Raw genomic sequence first — 20,179 nt, 5'->3', positions numbered from 1 at the left:
TCATTGTTACAACCCACATTTTGCCTTTCACTTGTCACGCCCTGGATTACAAAAACAAAGCAAAACAGATAGGTTCGCTGCATGCATGCCTGATACGGCGGGGATCTTGGTATCACCTGCTCAAACCTCATGCGTTCACCTGTGCTCAAGTGACGAATGTGACGGGAGGCTGCTCAAAGTCGCATGTGATGCGACAAGCGTCACTGTGCTTGTGCTCACGTCAGAAGCTGCGTGTAGCTTTAATCCCCTGCGCATCGTGAGTACCGAGGTATCTACGGTCTCTCTCTACGCTGTTCACTCATGTAATCACATAAGTAAAAAGCGTGTTTGCACGGGTAGAGGATACAGCGTGCTGCACGCTTGGCAACGGCACATCTTCACCCAGAATTGTGTCCATTTAATTATTTTCCACCGAAAGATGCCCATTCTAGTGGTTTTGCCAAACTAACAATTCGCAGCATTATCCACCCTTACATGCGCATGGAAGAACCTCGCTTAACATGACACAAGCACGGCGAGTGAGATAAATTGGTGCCCGTTATCAGTGGTTTAATCATATTTACCGATTGTTTGTAATGATACCACTGAGAAACTTTTTGGCACGCGTACTCCCTGTCAAAAACGCGTACCGAGCACACCTGCTTAAAAGAAGTGTTCCACATTTCCATGGGGGTTTGAACTGAAATAGCCATGTTGAAGACCTCCCGGTGCTGTTCACAATCCTGCTCTTCTTAGGACCTCAACCCCTCTAGTTTCTGAGCTACACACCCGCGAAAATGGGGGAAAGCTTTATCAGGGAGAGCATTTCAGACGCCTTGGCAATTACGATGACGTAATCAAATCATGACGCATTGAGAAGCATATTTACCAAAGAGAAAATTGGGTTGTCTAGAGCAGTATTTTCCACTTAATAAGCGTGCAGTAGTTATACGTGAGCTTGTTTCATCACATCTGATGCTTGCTTCAATGTCTTCAAACGTGAAATGCTCCCTTTAAGGCAATGTTTCACATTTGAAGACATCGAAGCAAGCACCAGGCATATAAAAGAAAAAACTGCTCTAATCCACACCATTTCTCTGTTTAGTAAATATGCCCCCCAATGTCATTGTTATATTACAGAATCGTACCACGCACAACATTGATTAAAAGCCAATTGACTGCTGTTTTATCGGGAAATCGTGCTCACAAACGCTAGATATGAACGACTCAGCCATTATATTCTTCTCAGCCCTGATCGCCGCATGCTTTATGTCATGGCAGGATTTAAATGACGTTATCATGACGTCATGAATGCCAAGGTGACATTGAGATATCCTCCGCAAAATAGCCTCCCCATCGTCGCGGGCGTTTAGCTCAGAAACAAGAGGGGCTTAGTTCTTAAGAACGGCAGGGCTGTGATCTGCACCCAATGACCTTCAAAATGACTATTCCTGTTCAAACCCCCATATCAATGTGGAATACTCCATTCAACAGACGACAGGTAGGTCAGGCAGACATCGGGTAACATTACCAGGCTCACTGCATAAATAGCCAATACTTGCGAGCCGCGCCGCCAGGTTACGCCGCGCGTCACACTCAGCATCCACCGGGAGGCAGAGGTCAGCCGGCTTGGCAGCGCCGCCTGGCGCTCCAGGGGCCGCCGCATGTCTGGCACTCCGCCAGCGCGGCGGCACGAGAAGGTATGCACCGCCGACGCGAAGGCCGCAGACGTCGGCGACCAGCCACCGAGCCCAGTGACAGGAGGCACCATTCCCTCCGCTCCCTCCACCGCCGATCTGAGCACGGCATGTGGTTCCGGTTCGGGTGAGGAAGCCGGTGGCCGATCATTTGGCCACCTCGGCAGTAGGCGAGGTGGCCATATGACCCCCCCCCCCCCGCCGCGTGCGACCCTTCCGCCGCCAGCCCGATCACGGCACAGGTCCCCCGCTCGCCCCATCTTGAACAACAAGGAGCCCAGGGCCGGGCCTCATTGCTCGCCTCCGGCGCTCCAGCTGACGCCGCGGACGTGCGTGTCAGCGCTGACGGCACATTGTGTGTTGGCAGCCTGGAAGGGGGGAGGGGGGGCTGTGGGGACGACGAAAGCAGTGTCTGCAGCTCACTATCTAGTGCACTGCCACCCTCACATTATGACGAGTAGTGACCCTCACAAAGTCTCCGTTGTTGCTTATGTAGGGGCGGTACGTCGTCAGCGTTTTTAAGCCTTAGGGGGGATGTCTCGCGTGGCCAGTGTGACAATTGATGATAATGCATTAGGGGTACAGCAAATTATATTTTATACAAACGCACCGCTATTATAGCAGTCATTTTGGTGTTCCCTGACATTCAGTCCCAAATTACGATGTGACCCTACCAGCAACGCTGAAAGGTAATTGTGAAAACAAATCGTTGTAGCCTCTGAATGTAGCTCTCATCGTATAGTATACCTCGGCTTCCGACCTTGGCGCTGACCTATGCAAACTGCGCGTCGGTGGCGAGTCTAGCGACACGACATTCAGCTGGCGCGTCGCCGACGACGACATGACGTCACGCCAGCCCCTCCCCACGGAACAGGCCAGGCGAGATAAATATAAAGTTGGGCGCGCCTCTGGCCAGCGGCGCGGCGCCGAGCTGCCGGCATTCCGCTGGCCCAGCGGCGGCTAGTGGGAAGGATGCTCAAGCCAGCAGTGCGGCCCCGAGCTGCCGGCATTCCTGGCTCAGCGCCGGCTAGTGGGAAGGATGCTCGGGCCAGTGGAGGGTCCCGTGCTGCTGGCATTCCTGGCTCAGCGCCGGCTAGTGGGAAGGATGCTCGGGCCAGTGGAGGGTCCCGTGCTGCCGGCATTCCTGGCTCAGCGCCGGCTAGTGGGAAGGATGCTCGGGCCAGTGGAGGGTCCCGTGCTGCTGGCATTCCTGGCTCAGCGCCGGCTAGTGGGAAGGATGCTCGGGCCAGTGGAGGGTCCCGTGCTGCTGGCATTCCTGGCTCAGCGACCGGCTAGTGGGAAGGATGCTCGGGCCAGTGGAGGGTCCCGTGCTGCTGGCATTCCTGGCTCAGCGCCGGCTAGTGGGAAGGATGCTCGGGCCAGTGGAGGGTCCCGTGCTGCTGGCATTCCATGGCTCAGCGCCGGCTAGTGGGAAGGATGCTCGGGCCAGTGGAGGGTCCCGTGCTGCTGGCATTCCTGGCCCCGCGGCGGCTAGTGGGAAGGATGCTCGGGCCAGTGGAGGGTCCCGTGCTGCTGGCATTCCTGGCTCAGCGCCGGCTAGTGGGAAGGATGCTCGGGCCAGTGGAGGGTCCCGTGCTGCCGGCATTCCTGGCTCAGCGCCGGCTAGTGGGAAGGATGCTCGGGCCAGTGGAGGGTCCCGTGCTGCTGGCATTCCTGGCTCAGCGCCGGCTAGTGGGAAGGATGCTCGGGCCAGTGGAGGGTCCCGTGCTGCTGGCATTCCTGGCTCAGCGCCGGCTGGTGGGAAGGATGCTCGGGCCAGTGGAGGGTCCCGTGCTGCTGGCATTCCTGGCCCCGCGGCGGCTAGTGGGAAGGATGCTCGGGCCAGTGGAGGGTCCCGTGCTGCCGGCATTCCTGGCTCAGCGCCGGCTAGTGGGAAGGATGCTCGGGCCAGTGGAGGGTCCCGTGCTGCTGGCATTCCTGGCCCCGCGGCGGCTAGTGGGAAGGATGCTCGGGCCAGTGGAGGGTCCCGTGCTGCTGGCATTCCTGGCCCCGCGGCGGCTAGTGGGAAGGATGCTCGGGCCAGTGGAGGGTCCCGTGCTGCTGGCATTCCTGGCTCAGCGGCGGCTAGTGGGAAGGATGCTCGGGCCAGTGGAGGGTCCCGTGCTGCTGGCATTCCTGGCCCCGCGGCGGCTAGTGGGAAGGATGCTCGGGCCAGTGGAGGGTCCCGTGCTGCTGGCATTCCTGGCTCAGCGGCGGCTAGTGGGAAGGATGCTCGGGCCAGTGGAGGGTCCCGTGCTGCCGGCATTCCTGGCTCAGCGCCGGCTAGTGGGAAGGATGCTCGGGCCAGTGGAGGGTCCCGTGCTGCCGGCATTCCTGGCTCAGCGCCGGCTGGTGGGAAGGATGCTCGGGCCAGTGGAGGGTCCCGTGCTGCCGGCATTCCTGGCTCAGCGCCGGCTAGTGGGAAGGATGCTCGGGCCAGTGGAGGGTCCCGTGCTGCTGGCATTCCTGGCTCAGCGCCGGCTAGTGGGAAGGATGCTCGGGCCAGTGGAGGGTCCCGTGCTGCCGGCATTCCTGGCTCAGCGCCGGCTAGTGGGAAGGATGCTCGGGCCAGTGGAGGGTCCCGTGCTGCTGGCATTCCTGGCCCCGCGGCGGCTAGTGGGAAGGATGCTCGGGCCAGTGGAGGGTCCCGTGCTGCTGGCATTCCTGGCTCAGCGCCGGCTAGTGGGAAGGATGCTCGGGCCAGTGGAGGGTCCCGTGCTGCTGGCATTCCTGGCTCAGCGCCGGCTAGTGGGAAGGATGCTCGGGCCAGTGGAGGGTCCCGTGCTGCTGGCATTCCTGGCTCAGCGGCGGCTAGTGGGAAGGATGCTCGGGCCAGTGGAGGGTCCCGTGCTGCTGGCATTCCTGGCTCAGCGCCGGCTAGTGGGAAGGATGCTCGGGCCAGTGGAGGGTCCCGTGCTGCTGGCATTCCTGGCCCCGCGGCGGCTAGTGGGAAGGATGCTCGGGCCAGTGGAGGGTCCCGTGCTGCTGGCATTCCTGGCTCAGCGCCGGCTAGTGGGAAGGATGCTCGGGCCAGTGGAGGGTCCCGTGCTGCTGGCATTCCTGGCTCAGCGCCGGCTAGTGGGAAGGATGCTCGGGCCAGTGGAGGGTCCCGTGCTGCTGGCATTCCTGGCCCCGCGGCGGCTAGTGGGAAGGATGCTCGGGCCAGCGGCGCGACCCCGCGCCACCAGCACTCCTGGCTCAGCGCCGGCTAGTGAGAAGGATACTCCGGCCAGTGGAGGGCTCCGAGCCGCCGGCATTTCTGGGCCAGCGGCGGCTGGCGAGAAAGGCCCCCGGGCCGCGCCTGTGGCTGCTAAGCGGCGATTGGCTGCTGCCGGCAGTAGACTCATCGTAGATAGAAAAGGCTGTATCTATTCACAGAGCTATTCCGTTGTATTCGTCCAGGAAGTGATACCAAATTTCGATTTTAGTAAGCGCATAATCAGCTGCAACAAATCCCGAACATGCGTCGCCTTGATTAAAAATGCATATTGTACTCAGGATCAAAGGCAAGCTGATCAGCATGGAAGGCCCTCTGATGATCTGATGCTACCTGTTGAAAATAAATAGTGGTAATGCACTTTGACTTGAACCAGCTTTTCTCTGCAAAATAAGGAAAGCTCCGATGAGGTAATAACACACGCGACTTGACCTAACTTGTAATCATCTGGCGGCTCGACAATGGACAACAAGCAACCTTTAACATTATTTGTAAAACTTCACATGCTGCGGGCAACGAATCAAACGGACATGCATGTATGCATATAGAACAATGTGCCAGGTGGAAAATAACCTTAAAGTGAAAAGGACTAGCAAGGATGACATTGGCAAGACGTGGATGGTAAATTTAGGCGGAATCAGCGAAGCTAGGGGACTCAACGCAACATTTGAGTGCATTGCGTAGCCTGGATAACCCATACGACCATTATCATTGCAGTGACAACGCATGCCTTGCTATCCTACGAAATTCATTGTTATTGTTAATGCGCATGCATGCGTCCAGGCCCAGCGATGCGTGCGTATCACTATATTTTGTATCGAATCGCACCTCACGTTGATATTCATGGATATTCATCTTTGAAAATTAAATATCTGCAACGCATACATTGTAACGCATTTTCGTTAAGCCTCATTCACCACCTTGAATTGTCCTGAGTGTGTACCGATAGGGCAAATACTTTTTGCGATGTATATTAACCCACACCTCTTTGTGACGCACTCCAACAACAGTAAACTAACAAAACGTCGGCGTAAAAACCCAAGTCTCACGCTTTTTTCGAGGTGCCCGCACCACCGTAGACCTCTGTCATACCAGCGCAGCTTCCTTGCATCAGTCTCATTCCGGAGTTCCCATCCATTCCATTAGCATTGGCTTTCCCGCTGGTCTTCGCCGATGCACAGTCTCAGCCGATGGTAACGCCTCCGACGTACAGCAGTCCGAACATCCAGACCAAAAACTCACCCAGCCAGAGATCACCTGGAACAAAAAAGGCCGTGTGCACTGAGTTGCTTTGGTGTCAAAGCTTCCTACTCGACTGAGGTGGCATGGTATTTCCAGAGAAATAGCTCACCACGGCGGCCTCTGCCATCATGCTCATTTGGGATTCAGGAAAGGGCTGCTTAAAAATGACAGCAACTTTACAGGCAACTGTTTATACGAACCCATGGCCGCGTGAAATTAGAACTCTGAAATTGAAAACTGAAAAAACTGAAATTAGAAATTAGAAATTAGAACTTAGAAGAAATTAGAAATAAAGTTGGTTTTCGATTGAGGCACCGCCCGTAAAATAGGAGCTGTCCTAGCTTAGCCGGGGTCAGATTTATTATTTTAATTGGCGATGGTATACACGATTGTCCTGCATACACATGCATCAGGTTTTAAAAATAAAAAAGTCGTACAAGCTATTGTTGAAGAGCTTGGCACGTTCAAAAGCAGACAGGACAACGTTGGGAACGGACCATGTACCCTCCACAGCGGGTGCAGCGGCATGTGAATGTTTTCTCGCAAGGATGCTACACATCCATATGCGACGATGTAAGTGCACGCTAAGAATACAAACCCCCAACGGGCTGGAAAGAGGCACAGCCACTGGTGAAGGGCGATTCTCAGCGAAGGCACAGGAAGCCGCGGTTTACAAAACGGTAGACGGAGAACACCTCGTGATCGATGTTCTTGCATCTTTTCTCTAAAATTAATAGAATTGTTCATATCCTGGAGACTGATTTCCGTGTTGAAGCGCCGCATATGCCACGTGGTGATGTGATACACAGATGTGTGACAGGGTGCTGTATTGCGCTGTATAACTTTCTACGGCGCATACCACGCATAGTGACTGACGCAGAAAACTTGACGGTAATTATGCGACTTGAGTTTAAAAAAAGTATTGAGATCACTCCCGCGAAGGCATGTGGGGACGCGTCTCTGTTGCAAAGAAACGTTCATTTTGCCAGTAGGTTTGAAATTACCCGCTTGAAGATCGCTGCGAAGCGTCGTCGACAAACAGGTATCAACACTCATCCTTCGGACTCGCGGACGGGAGTGTCCTTCTTCCCATTCTGGTAAGCAGCCCTCGATTGGAAATATTCGATATCGCGTGAGCAAGAGACACACAGCACAAAGCGACCTGGCGTTGGCAAACCACCAGAGGGAACGGCATCCACAAACCACCAGAGGGAACGGCATCCACAAACCACCAGAGGGAACGGCATCCACAAACCGTCGAAGAGAACGCGTTTACTTGTGATGTACGAGCCAAGTATGTGCAGCCCCACCCCGACGAACTGTGTATATGAGCTAAGCATGTGCATCCCACCCCGACGAACTGTATGTACCTTACCCAGCCCCCAGATGATCATAGGCCGCCACACCAGGCGGCAGTGATCCTATACCGTACCCATCTCCAGGTGGCCACAGGCTGCCATACCAGACGACAGTGATCCTGTAACGGAGCCCACGTCCGTCGGTGACCCACCTGCTCGTCTGGCGTCTTCATATCACCAGACACCCTCCCCCGACCAGTGATAGGCCCGCCCGGCCCCCTGACTCGTCAGGACGGCTCGCCTGTCCGGGCGCCCCTCCCCTCCCTCCCCCCGGCGTCCGGGTGTCGTTTCCGCCGCGCCCTCACCTCAGCAGACCGCCCGCGCTACTCACCCGTCTGCAGACGCTCTCTGGCTCGCCTGGCCTCCTCCTCAGCGGTGATGGTCGTGTTCTGTCGTCTCTTCGGCGGTCTCGGCCGGCGATGGCTGCCGGTCGGACGGCGGTGACCCGGACCGTCGCCGTGCGGGGGCCGCTTCGCTCGACCCGGCTGACCTGGCGGCTGCCTTTTGCGACTTGACGGTGTCCCCCGCGGCGGGTGACGAGAGCTGCTTAGCGAACTTCTTGAACTCGCTCATCGCCGAGCCGAACTTGAGCTTGAGCTTGTGCATGACGCCGGTGTCAGCGGGACCGGATCGCGACGGTTTCGGCGCGTGATAGTAGAACATTGCGCCCGCCTTCTGCTGCACGTCCGCCATCCCGCGGTGTGTCTTCGCCTCCTCCCACTGCTGCACGTGCCGCTGCTGCTGCCGCTGGAGCACGCCGGGCAGCGCGTGGTGCCCGGGCGGCAGCGCCGGCGGCAGATAGCCGGGCGCCGGAGCCGGCTTCGGCGTGGCCTGGTAGCCGGCCGCCGGGGTCGGCTTCGGCGTGGCCTGATAGCTGGCCGCCGGCCGGGGCGGCTCGCCCCCGGCGCCAGGCAGTAGCATTGCCAACAGCAGCGGCAGCAGCAGCGTCCAGCTCGGCAGGGGCGAGCCCATGACGACCACTGGCGGCGCCGGCGCCGTGCCGGTCCATGTCGTGTACGGCGCGCGGTCGCCCCCGGCCGGAGGCGGCACGCTGATCGGATCGGCGCTCAGCCACTGGACGGCGCGATGAAGGAGCTGGAGTAGACGGCTGGAACAGCAGCTTCCACTTTCACCGGTTTGGATGGGATTGGGGCACAGAGAAACGCGGGCGGCTGTCTGCTGTCAGGTGAATCGGGTCGCCAGGGTGGCTGGAAATCGGCTTATCGTCTCGCCGGACCCGATCGCGCGATGCAGCGAAATCAGAATCTGCTGTGGAATGCGGTCTTGTTAGCAGTGCTCCCGCCTGATTCAAAGTAGACTTCGATGCTTGGTGGGGTATCCGCCACTGGTCGTGCGTTGCGGAGAACGGCGCGATGGACGTGTGCCAACACCGTGAAATGGCAACAGGCGGGATGGTTGTCTCACTCACCATCCATTTGGGGGTGACATGCTGGCCTTGTTTTGCTTTTTTGGCATTGGACGCCTTTTCTTACGTTAAGGATGACCTCAATCGCTGTTCACACTTTCAGAATCTAACCACTGAAGCCTTTGTGCGGACATGCGTCACGTTGGTCCGATTACAGGTGGTGCGCGTGCGGGGACGGGCGCCGCTGGCGACCGGAGGCGGACGCACGCGCTCCGGCTGCGTTCGGACTTGATGCCGTCGGACTGCGTGCGCCGGCACTAAGCTTCGTAGGGAGAACGTAATAAATGGGCCGGGCTTATTTCAGCTGCCACAACATGGCACGTCTCCTTCAGCATGGACCCGGTGTGCCCGCAGATTTAAAAACAACGGAATGGTTTGCTTTGAGCTCGACCCAGCGATATGCTACACCTCCCCTGATAAGACGCGCACTGGCTCGCCAGCCGCGTCGCGTCTCGTCGCCAGCAGCTCGCCAGCCGCGGGGCCTCGCTAGCTTGTATGGGGAATGCAGCATCGCCGGAGCAAGGCAGCCGCCACAGGGAATCCTTGACATTTGTATCACATTTTTCACGGAAATATCCAGCTTGCAGCTCACAGACAGATATCAACAAGGATGGCATTGTTCAACCCTAAAATGTTCAACTTCCTGAGCTTGAATGCAATTGACTGACAGGATGCCCACATATTAATGACGTCACGTGACCGGGGCGTGTCGTGTGACCAGGAAAGACACCACCGACGGCCAGCGGCTCGGCTGCCCGCCGCCGCTGCCGGTCGGTGAATGCTGCAGTCTTATGTCTGCCGCCGCCGCTGCCGGCCGGTGAATGCTCCAGTATAATGCCCGCCGCCGCCGCTGCCAGTTGGTGAATGTTACGGTATAATGCTCGCCGTCGCCGCTGCCGGTCAGTGAATGTTACGGTATAATGTCCGCCGTCGCCGCTGCCAGTCGGTGAATGTTATGGTATAATGTCCGCCGTCGCCGCTGCCGGTCAGTGAATGTTATGGTATAATGTCCGCCGTCGCCGCTGCCGGTCAGTGAATGCTACGGTATAATGTCCGCCGTCGCCGCTGCCAGTCGGTGAATGTTATGGTATAATGTCCGCCGTCGCCGCTGCCGGTCAGTGAATGTTATGGTATAATGTCCGCCGCCGCCCATGCCGGCCGGTAAATGATACGGTTGTAATGTCCGCCTCCGCCGCTACCGGTCTGGGAATGTTACGGTATAATGTCTGCCGTCGCCGCTGCCAGTCGGTGAATGCTCCGGTATAATGTCCGCCGTCGCCGCTGCCGGTCGGTGAATGCTCCGGTATAATGTCCGCTGTCGCCGCTGCCGGTCAGTGAATGTTATGGTATAATGTCCGCCGCCGCCCATGCCGGTCGGTAAATGCTACGGTATAATGTCCGCCTCCGCCGGTACCGGTCTGGGAATGTAACGGTATAATGTCTGCCTCCGCCGCTGCCGGTCGGTGAATGCTCCTGTATAATGTTCCATTTTACGTGACGTATTGGAGCCTATTTAGTTTCTCGAAAAGTGATGACACTTCCTGCACTTAATGACCTCTGTTGATAAGTCACGCATGTTTTTGCCACCATTCCACCCTACCTCCCCCTGGCTACGTACTAATTACGCCGGGCGCGCCCGCTCCGCTCGCCCCACTGCATGCATTGTAGTATCCTACAAGTGTAACGTCTATTTGGCCCCTAATTAACCTCAGATGCGAACCAAGCCACGGGCGTGTTTTTTAACCAACGGCTTCAAACATAAGGTTTTATTTTTAAAAATTGCATGGCTTGCCACCCACACCCTGTCACCTGAGCATAGCATCGCGCTGTTGCACCCCCGTTACGCTTCATCAAGACCACCCCCCCCCCCCCCCTACATTCGTGATGTAATTTATGGACGGCCTCCTTTTCACTGAAGCAGATGGAACAACCAGCGCGTGCTGTTGAGCCACGTGTTGTCTGATCGCTCGGCTCGACAGGTATCCAAGAGATCATTGATTACACCGAAAGTACCTTTTATTCACCTTCTCAGTAAAAAAAAATACTCAGCTACCTTCAACTCACCGACCTATATCAACGTCTACCACCCGCGCCCAGTAAACGGTCCGCATGCATGGAAGCTGACTGAGAGGGTGGGCGCCCCCCCCCCCCCCCCCCCCCTGGCGCCCGTTTTCCTCCTCCCGATGTGGAACGGTCTCAGTCAGCTGTTCGGAAGCCGTCAAGCCAGACCGTGTGTCTGCTGTCAATGCCATCGGCGCGTGCCAAACGGGTCAGTGGGTCTCCTGTGATGCTCACCGAAAGAAAAAGTTGACCACGGGCGAGCCGTGGCAACTAATGGCATACCCTTTAACCCAAAAACATTATAACAATTGCTTGCATCCGCTGTAATCCTTGCGGGCAATCAGATGTTTAGTCTAGTCTGATGCTTGCACATGCTAGACGTTGATTGCGGGGCCAACAAGAAACGTGTGATGTCACAGTGGTAGTGTCTATGCTCTTTTGATGCAATACGGTCGCAGAAAGTGACGTCTCTTGTAAGACAACATCAATAGCCTTTTTCTCTTGGAATAACGTGGAAACAGGATACAGAGAGCCATGAGAAACAAAGACAGAAGACATTTTTTTGGAGACAGTCCCCCAGACTTGGTTTTGAGAAATTGCACCCCTCCTTCCAACTCTCTGAAAAAATGTGCGCCAAATCTGGGGAGAAAACCATTTTAAGTGTATTTCGAGGGAGGCCCAACCATTTTTCTTCCTGTACGCCCCCCCCCCCCTTCTTTTGAAAACTGCATCCCTTTGATCCTATATTTGCCGATAGCATAGTTGTGCAAGCACCTGAAAACAATGTCAGTTTGGTTCTGCGGCGTCACCGTACAACTTGCTGGAAGCATTGGCGACCTTCCCTATCGTTGCATAATCATTACAGGTGCAGAGCGCACACTTCCTAAAATGATTCTACTTAATTGCTGCAAATGCCATGCAATACTGATACCAGCATATGAAGCGATGTTTTTTAACAACTCTAGTAACTTTATTTGGCTCTATATGAGACATGAGGACGATTAAAAGCGTTTTACCCCACACCTGTTCACTCGTCGGAATGCTAAATTTGGGGTGTGACCGGCAATATGAGATGCCTACACCAGCGAAGCTCGGCATCCTTCCTTAAATCTGCTGTTCCTCTCATCAGCAGAACGCCCCGGATGGATCCCTGACATATGTCGCTCCAACGTTTGCCGTTGACCTCTGAAGTTGCAGTTCCAGTATCCACAAACAACAAGCCTCCTAGATCGGTCGGGCTTTTTAACGCTATTACCAGGTGTCTGCTGTCAAATCAGGGACGCCCTCCATGCAAGATCTTCAGAAAAGCCGCACAGCGCCTTAAAAACTGACGAGTTGCTAAGGGTTTCAAAACAGACAGCGTCTCACAACATAAACGCAACCAACGGCAGCCCACAGCCTTGCACTGAACCCAATTGTTTACCGCGCGTCGAACGTTCGAGCCCATCTGCCTCAAATGCTTCACAACGCTTTGATACGCCGCGTAGCAAACTGATCACGTTCGTTGCAAGATGCTGTGGTTAGTCACAATTCTTTCGACTGGTAATAAGACTTCTCGTATTTGGTATCTTATACTGTTTAGTATGTAGTGAATCTTGGCTGAAAAATCTGTGAAAAGCACTGATCTGGGGGACATTGGAAAAGCAATGTGTCACCGCTGATTTGTAGCGTCAACACAAATATGGTATGGCTCCCAGTATATTTCTGTCGCCTGCTAAAACTATCCTGATTAAAGCCTCTTTTTTTTGCTCAAATCTCGCGGCTTAACTTGCTCAGAGCAAAACGTCAACGGTTCGATGCTCACGCTGCATGCCTTAGCAAATACAGACAAATGCTAAGTTTTGAGCTTTGTCTAGCTGGTATGGTCAGTTGTAATATGGTCTAGTCTGTTCTCATTTGTTTCTATTTTCGCACTTTTACTACTAACTGACTGGCAAAAGTGTCCGTTTTTGTCGCCAGTCATTTTCGGCACATCAGGAGTTTTTTCACCGCCGTTGCATGCAGCATTTTGCCCTGCTTTCAGTCACCAACATTCATGTGAACAATATAAGACGGCAAAACTGTGTTAAGTTGAGTCATTAGCATTGCCTTGGCTTACTGTGCATAATCATTTAAGACGGTGCTCAGTGACCACTCAGTGTATGTATGTTCCGAGTTTCATTCTTCCGCGGTTTACTACCAGAAGTGACCTTAATAAAATACCCACCAAAAGACCATTGATTGGAGTGAAATAAGGTTGTGTCATTTGCTGTCCAGGCTGTTCTCACCTGCTTGGGAACAGGACATCCACGCCATCTGCTTCAACTTTTTTAGAACAAGGGCCCCAGTGTCTTTAAGCCAGGAAAATATCCCGAAATTCTGCCCTCGAGTTGGAACCATCCGAACGCCAGCCAGCTCGTCTCTACATTCCGGCACTTTCGCGGGACGCAGCAGGACTATTACCAGGCTGGATCCGACATTCCTCCTGGTTGCGTCCCGCTGACAGTCCCAGTCAGTGGGGTGCTGATAACACCCTTGACACCGACAGCACCGAGGTGTTCGATGCACTGGACGATCATGACTCCCGACCGGAGCTGGCCTTCGTGGTCGCCAATGTTACTTGCTATATTGCCGTGTTCGTCGTCCGAAGGACTCTGGACTAAATAGGCAGGATCGCCTGCCAAGGAGCGCTGGTGAGCCGTCGGGAGACCGACGACCCCACATCCTTATGCCGCCGTTTGTGACTGAAAAATCGCTGTGGGCTGCTGAATCTTTCCGCAGGAGCAGTCCGGAGGTGGTTCTAAGTGCTGAGGAGGAGCTCCGCCGCTACGTAGTGCATCTGGACGTGGCTTACCATGAAGTGTCCTGATGAGTGCTGGAGAGTGCGGTGGTGCGCCGCGTCAGTACCGATGACGTATGAGATGCCGGCCGTCGCCCCGTGGAGACTCAGTACGGTTTGCAAAACCTTCACACCGTGCTGATCAGGATGTTAATGGCCACCTACCGACGGGCGTGCCTCCATCACCAGATGAAGCTGCAAAAGCGCGCCTGCGGAGGCCCAGGATCCGCCAAAATCATTAAAACAGTGCTGTTTAGAGGACATCAGGCCAGCCGCGGGCGCCGACATTCTGTTTTCATTTGTCCGGTGACGGGATCAACACACCTGGTCCAGGTCACTTCCATCAGAGGTCACACCTGATTTCATCGCTGACGGCATGGAATCTGTAGCTGATCTGTGTTGTGTTGGCTAATGGAAATGGGATTACCTACGCGTGAATGCACTTGGCTGGCACCTGCAGATGCGGACTACCAAATGCCAGGTAAAGTGCAGTCTGGTCCACATTGCACACTATATAATACATGGGTCTGGGTCGTAGCTGCCAGGCAGAATATGCTAGTCTTACAGCTGAGACTTCAGAGGGCTGGTTGGTAACAGGTCACAGGAAATGTATCGTTTGCTACAATGTATTTTTTAGGCTTAGATAATGCAAACTTGCTACTTTGCGTTTGTATCTATTTCTACAATTTACATACATATATATATATATATATATATATATATATATAATATATATATATATATATATACGTGTGAAAATAAAAACCGCATTAAGTGTAATATTTCCAGCATTGTGTACATATGTATATAAATACGTGTGAAAATAAAAACCGCATTAAGTGTATATTTCCAGCATTGTGCACATATATATACATATATATATATATATTATATATATATATATATATATATATATAGCCAGACCTGAATCAGATCTTTGATTTGCAAGCTGCGTAAGTAATGAGCTAAATGAGTTAATGCAAGCGATGAGTCAGAACTGAGTCGACTAAAAACAACTGGAACGGCTATGAGTCCTGAGCTGAATCGGGATCCCACACGTAAATAATTATTTATGTTCGTGCTGCGCTAGTTGTCGTGGTATAAGTAACTAGCTGGTCTTGCGCGCTCATAAGTATCATTCCATCATTACAAAATAGCTAACCAGTCCCTGAACTGGCCGGCCGCCTGCTCGTGCGCCCAACAAAACAGAGCGTGGCAAGTACCTGTGTTCTTCTTTATGGTGATTATTTTACCAGCTTTGGTGTGCGACTTTTGTGTGTGGTGTAAGAGCAGAAATATGCGGGTTAACATGTGTGGTAGTTTCAGCTGTCACACGCTCACTTCTTGACTGTGGGTAGGTGATCTTTAACTAGCATTTACGCTTTGTTAGTTGTATTGGTAGTATCAGAGCATGCCGGTTGCTTGACTTGCCCAATGTGTATGACTTTAAAGAAATGTGAGAGGACTTTAAATGAATAAGGCAATAGTATTATCCTTATTCCTGGAAGAAAAAAAAGAACAGGAAATGGAGATATAGCTGGGTTGATATTTCGGCAACATGTCTTTATCGAAACAATAGCAGAAGTGAAATCACTTCTGGTTCTGGTAAGAGAGAAAAGAGCAAAATCAGGGAGTATATGTAAGAGAAAACCTCACTTCTAGAATTCACTTCTGATATTTTTTATAAAGGCAAGTTGCCGAAATATCAACCCAACTGTATCTCCATTATTTTTTTTTATCCGAGAAATACAGCTAATGTCGTTGTCTCATCAATGTAAACAATGCTCCTCACTAATGCACTGAACAACTTACACTTTAAATAAATGTGAAAGGGAATATGTGGGTGTCCTGTTTGATTTGCGTGACTTTGTGACTGAGGACAGTAAATCAGGGTTTTGTACTTATGGAAAATCAGTGACAGCCGGCATTCAAGGTTCAGTGTTTTAAAAAGATCCGATGAAAACCAGGAACAAGCTCCATGGTCTGCTAAAGGATCATAGGGAACCAGGATCCGGGGTTTGGCTATTATATATTTAAGGAAACAGCGGGAACCAAGATCCAGTTTTATTTTGTATAATGCGGGGGAGAACCAAAATCCAGGACCTTGGTTTGTCGAAAGACTCAGTGGGAGCCATGATCCAGAGTTTTGTTTTGCCGAAAGAACCGGTGAGAACCAGGACCCAGGGTTTTGTTTTGTCAAAGGGACCAGTGGGAACCAGGAACCAAAACTGGAAACCAGGCACATGTATTCTGCCACCTTGGTTTCCGCTACTCAGGTAGAAACCACGAGTCTGCATAGGCAATGTAAATGTCGACTTGTTTTCTGGATGACAGCAAGTCATGGCAGCCATGTCACTCGATCATTGACAGTAAGCCAGACAATGGCAAATTGTCGGTACATTGCATCGATGATACATCACGTCTCATGCACGGCTCATACAATATGTAGCGTCTGAAGCGTTGGGAAGAAGTTCGTGTCGTCTCGAAACCCGTGGGAAGCTGACGCCAAATGATTGTTTTCAGTAAATACAGCAGATGCACTTCCCTACCACACAGCTAGCATTCAGATAGGTCTGATCATGCCGCACGCCTTTAAACGCACTTTTACACAGATAGCTATAGTTTTCAACGACATGCAAAAACAGATTTGTCGCCCTTAGCTCAAGACGCATGCACGTATGTGGCCAGAAGTGCACAGGATGGTTGAGGAAGCTGCCGTGCGCCAGCTGAGTGACTGAAGACTGCCATCCATCGCGTAGGTTTGGAGCAGGTCGCCCTGATACTACCTGAACATAATAAAACTCACCCCAACCTGCCCTTTCTGAGCGTGGCAAGTACATGTGCCCTTCATCCCGTTGTTGAGCCCGTAAAGCTGGCGAAGGCAGCGGAGGGCGGCTTGCCACGTTCCGCACGATGCAGATTCGGCCGCGACTTGTACGTGGGCGCCCCATACACGGCTATCGACCCGAGGACACCGGCAGCATCGCCGCGGCACCAGGTATGGCCACGTCCACCCCGTGACAGTATCAGAAACCGCGTCCCTGGACGCCCGCCACTGAATCCGGTACAGCGGCGAGTGAACCCAATGCCACTTGTCCCACGAACACCGGGCAGACCGGCAGTCCCGCCGGTGCTTGGCGTGAGCACGGCGGGACAATCTGGACCAGCGGCGCACCGCGGTGGTCGTCACCAGCGGTGGGCCCGCTCTCCACAGGTTTTCCGAACGGGTCGGATGTGACTGCAGCCGACGTCCGCGAGGTTCTGGAACGCCAGGTAGACAGGAAGGTAGCGGCCCTACCATCGCTCAGCGTGAGCTCAGCGGACCATCCGCGCAGGCACCGGTCGTGGAGGTCGGCGGCGGGATTCCTCCTCGCAGGTAACTCATTCCACAGTGAAATACAAGTAGGCAAATCCTGGTGGCAGCGGCAGCCGGCACGTGACGCCACTAACCACGTGACCTTGTGGTCAAGTGACGTGACGTAGGAAAATTGCTGGGTCAAGATTGGTGCTAACAAACGTGCTGACGACGCGGCGAATGTGGCCCAGCGCAAGCTTGATGAGGTAGCTCTTCTGGTGGCGCGTCAGGGAACCTACGCCCGGGAGACTTACGCTCACTGGGCCTACGTCCTGCAGACCTACACTCGCTGGACCCACGGACACCAGCCCTACGATGACCCCAGTCCCAAGTCATCGAGTCACCGTTGGCTGGCACGCCGCCACCTATTGTGCGGAGAGTAAACGAAAGCTGACCACTACAGACACGAGATGGCGTTGTCTGTTGCTGCTTGACCGCATCGCACCACACCATCATTAACGGAACGGAAGGGAGACCGCAATGACAGAAATCGTACGGAAAGGTCATAGCAATTGTCGCAGAGAACGTCTGCCCAACCTGTTACGCAATTTGATGTCGCTCCTGCGCAGCAACGAAACGGCCGGCCGCGCGGCCCACTCACTGGCCGTTGCAAGATGTGTGACTGTGGCAATTGCGCAACATAATGGTCTCCACGTGGGCGCCCCACACGACAGCCCACGTGCATCCTGAACTGGAAAGCGGTCCCCTCCCCCCATACCTTCCAGGGACACGTGCGCAGGGTGTACACGTCAGCGATTCGAGAGTAGGTACGTGCGGACCAGTATATATTGCGAGCTTGTCCGATGAAATAAAATCATTGTTTTCTCATCAGCTTTTGGAGCAGCATCTCCGAGATCTCGACCACACATTGGGCTATGATGGCATGCTTGTGCTAACGGATGTAAGCTTCCTGCAACTTACAATGTCTATACGATTATTCCAGGCCGCCCATTAGCACCTAAAGCCGGGAGGCATTCCAAAAATGATTTGCACGTTTGCATGCTTTGTTTGTCATCATGCATGTTTGCATGGTTGCATACAAAAATGCATATGAATTTTAAAATTAACTCGGCGTTTTACGTTCACAATGGCGGCATTATGGTCCGCCACCTGGAAGGCTCAACAATGATTTGGGGACCTCATGTCTTGCTCTTGTGGGGCAAGTGAGGAACATTCATTATTAGTTCATTCATTATAGTCCAATCATTCAACCGACAGCTCTGTCAAGGGCGGGGACCGGGATATGGCGGGACCCAAGAGAACGGTGTCTCCCACGGACGACGATTTTCAATGCCCATCAAAATGGCGCTCCTGTCGCGGCCAGCCACTGCTGTTATGGGACATAAAATCACACTTCTATTTTCATCGAGTATAGTTCACTATGCTAAGGACCCAAGGGATAACTAAAAATCTGTTAAGCGTATGGCGCTTTTACCAAGTAGCCGTCGACGGCTTTGTGGACAGATGATGCGGCTTTATCGTAGACCAGACCGGGCTGAAGACCACGACGGAGCATCCGCTCAACTGCCAATGGTGACGGGTGATCTGAACTAGAGACACAACTTTCCAAAAATATCAGCCCGTATCAGTTGTTACCAGTCATTCATAAATTATAAGCTGCTGCGTCATAGAGTAGTCAACCAATATGGTACAATATGTAATGACGCGAGTCAACAGCACTATTGTGGCACTACCTCAGTGCTGTGCTGTGGCATGACATAATGAACAGCAAGTTGGTCTTTGTACTGCAATCCATGCTGCTTTCATAATAAATTCCATCATAAAAAAGATGGGTCAAGCGTGCACTCTTGTAATGACTCCCCATCTGACATATTACGGACCAAGAACACATGATACAATATACAAATCCAGGGAGCTAGAATCGATTTTGAACTAGGGTGGGAGTGAAAAATTCCATCGTAAAAAGACCGTTCGGGAGTGAAAAAATCAATTCACAAAAGATGGAGCTTATGAGCTCGTGAATGATGCTTCAGCCAACAAAGACATCTTTTTCAAGTAAGCATGGACGTAATATCAGGAACCTGACAAAACTATTTCGTTTTTTAACATCTTAGGCCATTAAAGTGAAACAAAATACATTAACGTGCGCCTGGGTGGGAGGGGGGGGGAGGCAAATTGACCCGCCCCCGAGGGCTTTTCCGAAATGGCTTCTGAACGGCGCGGCGTAGTTGCGCCAAATTTTGCATAGCTGTAGAAGAAAATTGCATAGCGCATCGCTTAACATACAAATTTTAGATGTATCTTGTAAGGTCGCTGACCTATGACAGGTCAAAATCAGCCCATGGTTTCAGCAAAGGCAATTTCTAGGGAATCGCTCAATCTGATACAACAACAAAGTGCTTGACGAAGACATACATCTCTGAGATTCTTTCTTAGGCACCACAAATATTGAATGAGCAAATTACGTTGACCTAGGGTCAGGTATGGTGGTCAGACCAAGGCCAAAATCAACGTGATTTATTACTCTAGGGTTTGCTGTATGGAAAACTAACTGGTGCTCATTTCGAATTTATTGACGGCAGGAACCACATTATACATCTTCAGTTGACTTTTTTGAGGTCTGGACAGGCCATTGACCTAAGATGACCCGGGTCGAACGTTTTGTTTAAGGAACATACTGCCTAGCGCAATCTTTGCCGCTTGTTCAAATGCAAAACGCAGCCCAGTCTTGTGTCATTTTGGTTACCATGACCTTCAAAGGGTCAAACAAGGTCAATGACCTCAAATGGGCTTGTGACCTTTTGCTTAGAGACAGTTGCCTAGGTTCTGGGGGCGCTTTGGAGACCAACCTAGACTTTGACCTTGTCTGACCTCATTCGACCAGAGGGTCATGACCTAGGAAGCTGAAACCCTTACCTAAGTGAGTTCACGTATAGGTCAAGACACCCTGTAAATTTGGTGTATCTAGATTTTTTAGTTCCCGAGATCTCAAAAGGGGTTGGTCGAATTGATTCCCCCCCCCCCCCCCCTTCTCCACCCGAGCGAAGGCATCTAGCCGGCCAACC

The 20,179-nt window shown here is 52.9% G+C and overlaps 1 long non-coding RNA gene across 1 annotated transcript; it reads right to left on the bottom strand.

Moving 5' to 3' along the window:
• Positions 1 to 5,045: 5,045 nt before the first annotated feature.
• On the bottom strand, positions 5,046 to 8,021 carry LOC119103632 (uncharacterized). Its single transcript, XR_005094790.1, has 2 exons — positions 7,825 to 8,021; positions 5,046 to 6,150 (listed from the first exon to the last, which is right to left on the bottom strand). It is a non-coding gene; the product is annotated as an uncharacterized LOC119103632 (long non-coding RNA).
• Between the last annotated feature and the right edge of the window lie 12,158 nt (positions 8,022 to 20,179).

Source organism: Pollicipes pollicipes, unplaced genomic scaffold (genome assembly GCF_011947565.3).
Source record: "Pollicipes pollicipes isolate AB1234 unplaced genomic scaffold, Ppol_2.1 Scaffold_5724;HRSCAF=6776_pilon_pilon_pilon, whole genome shotgun sequence".
Classification (NCBI taxonomy): domain Eukaryota; kingdom Metazoa; phylum Arthropoda; class Thecostraca; order Pollicipedomorpha; family Pollicipedidae; genus Pollicipes; species Pollicipes pollicipes.
Note: the sequence above shows the minus strand (reverse complement) of the source record. Positions and strands in the feature narration are given on the sequence as shown.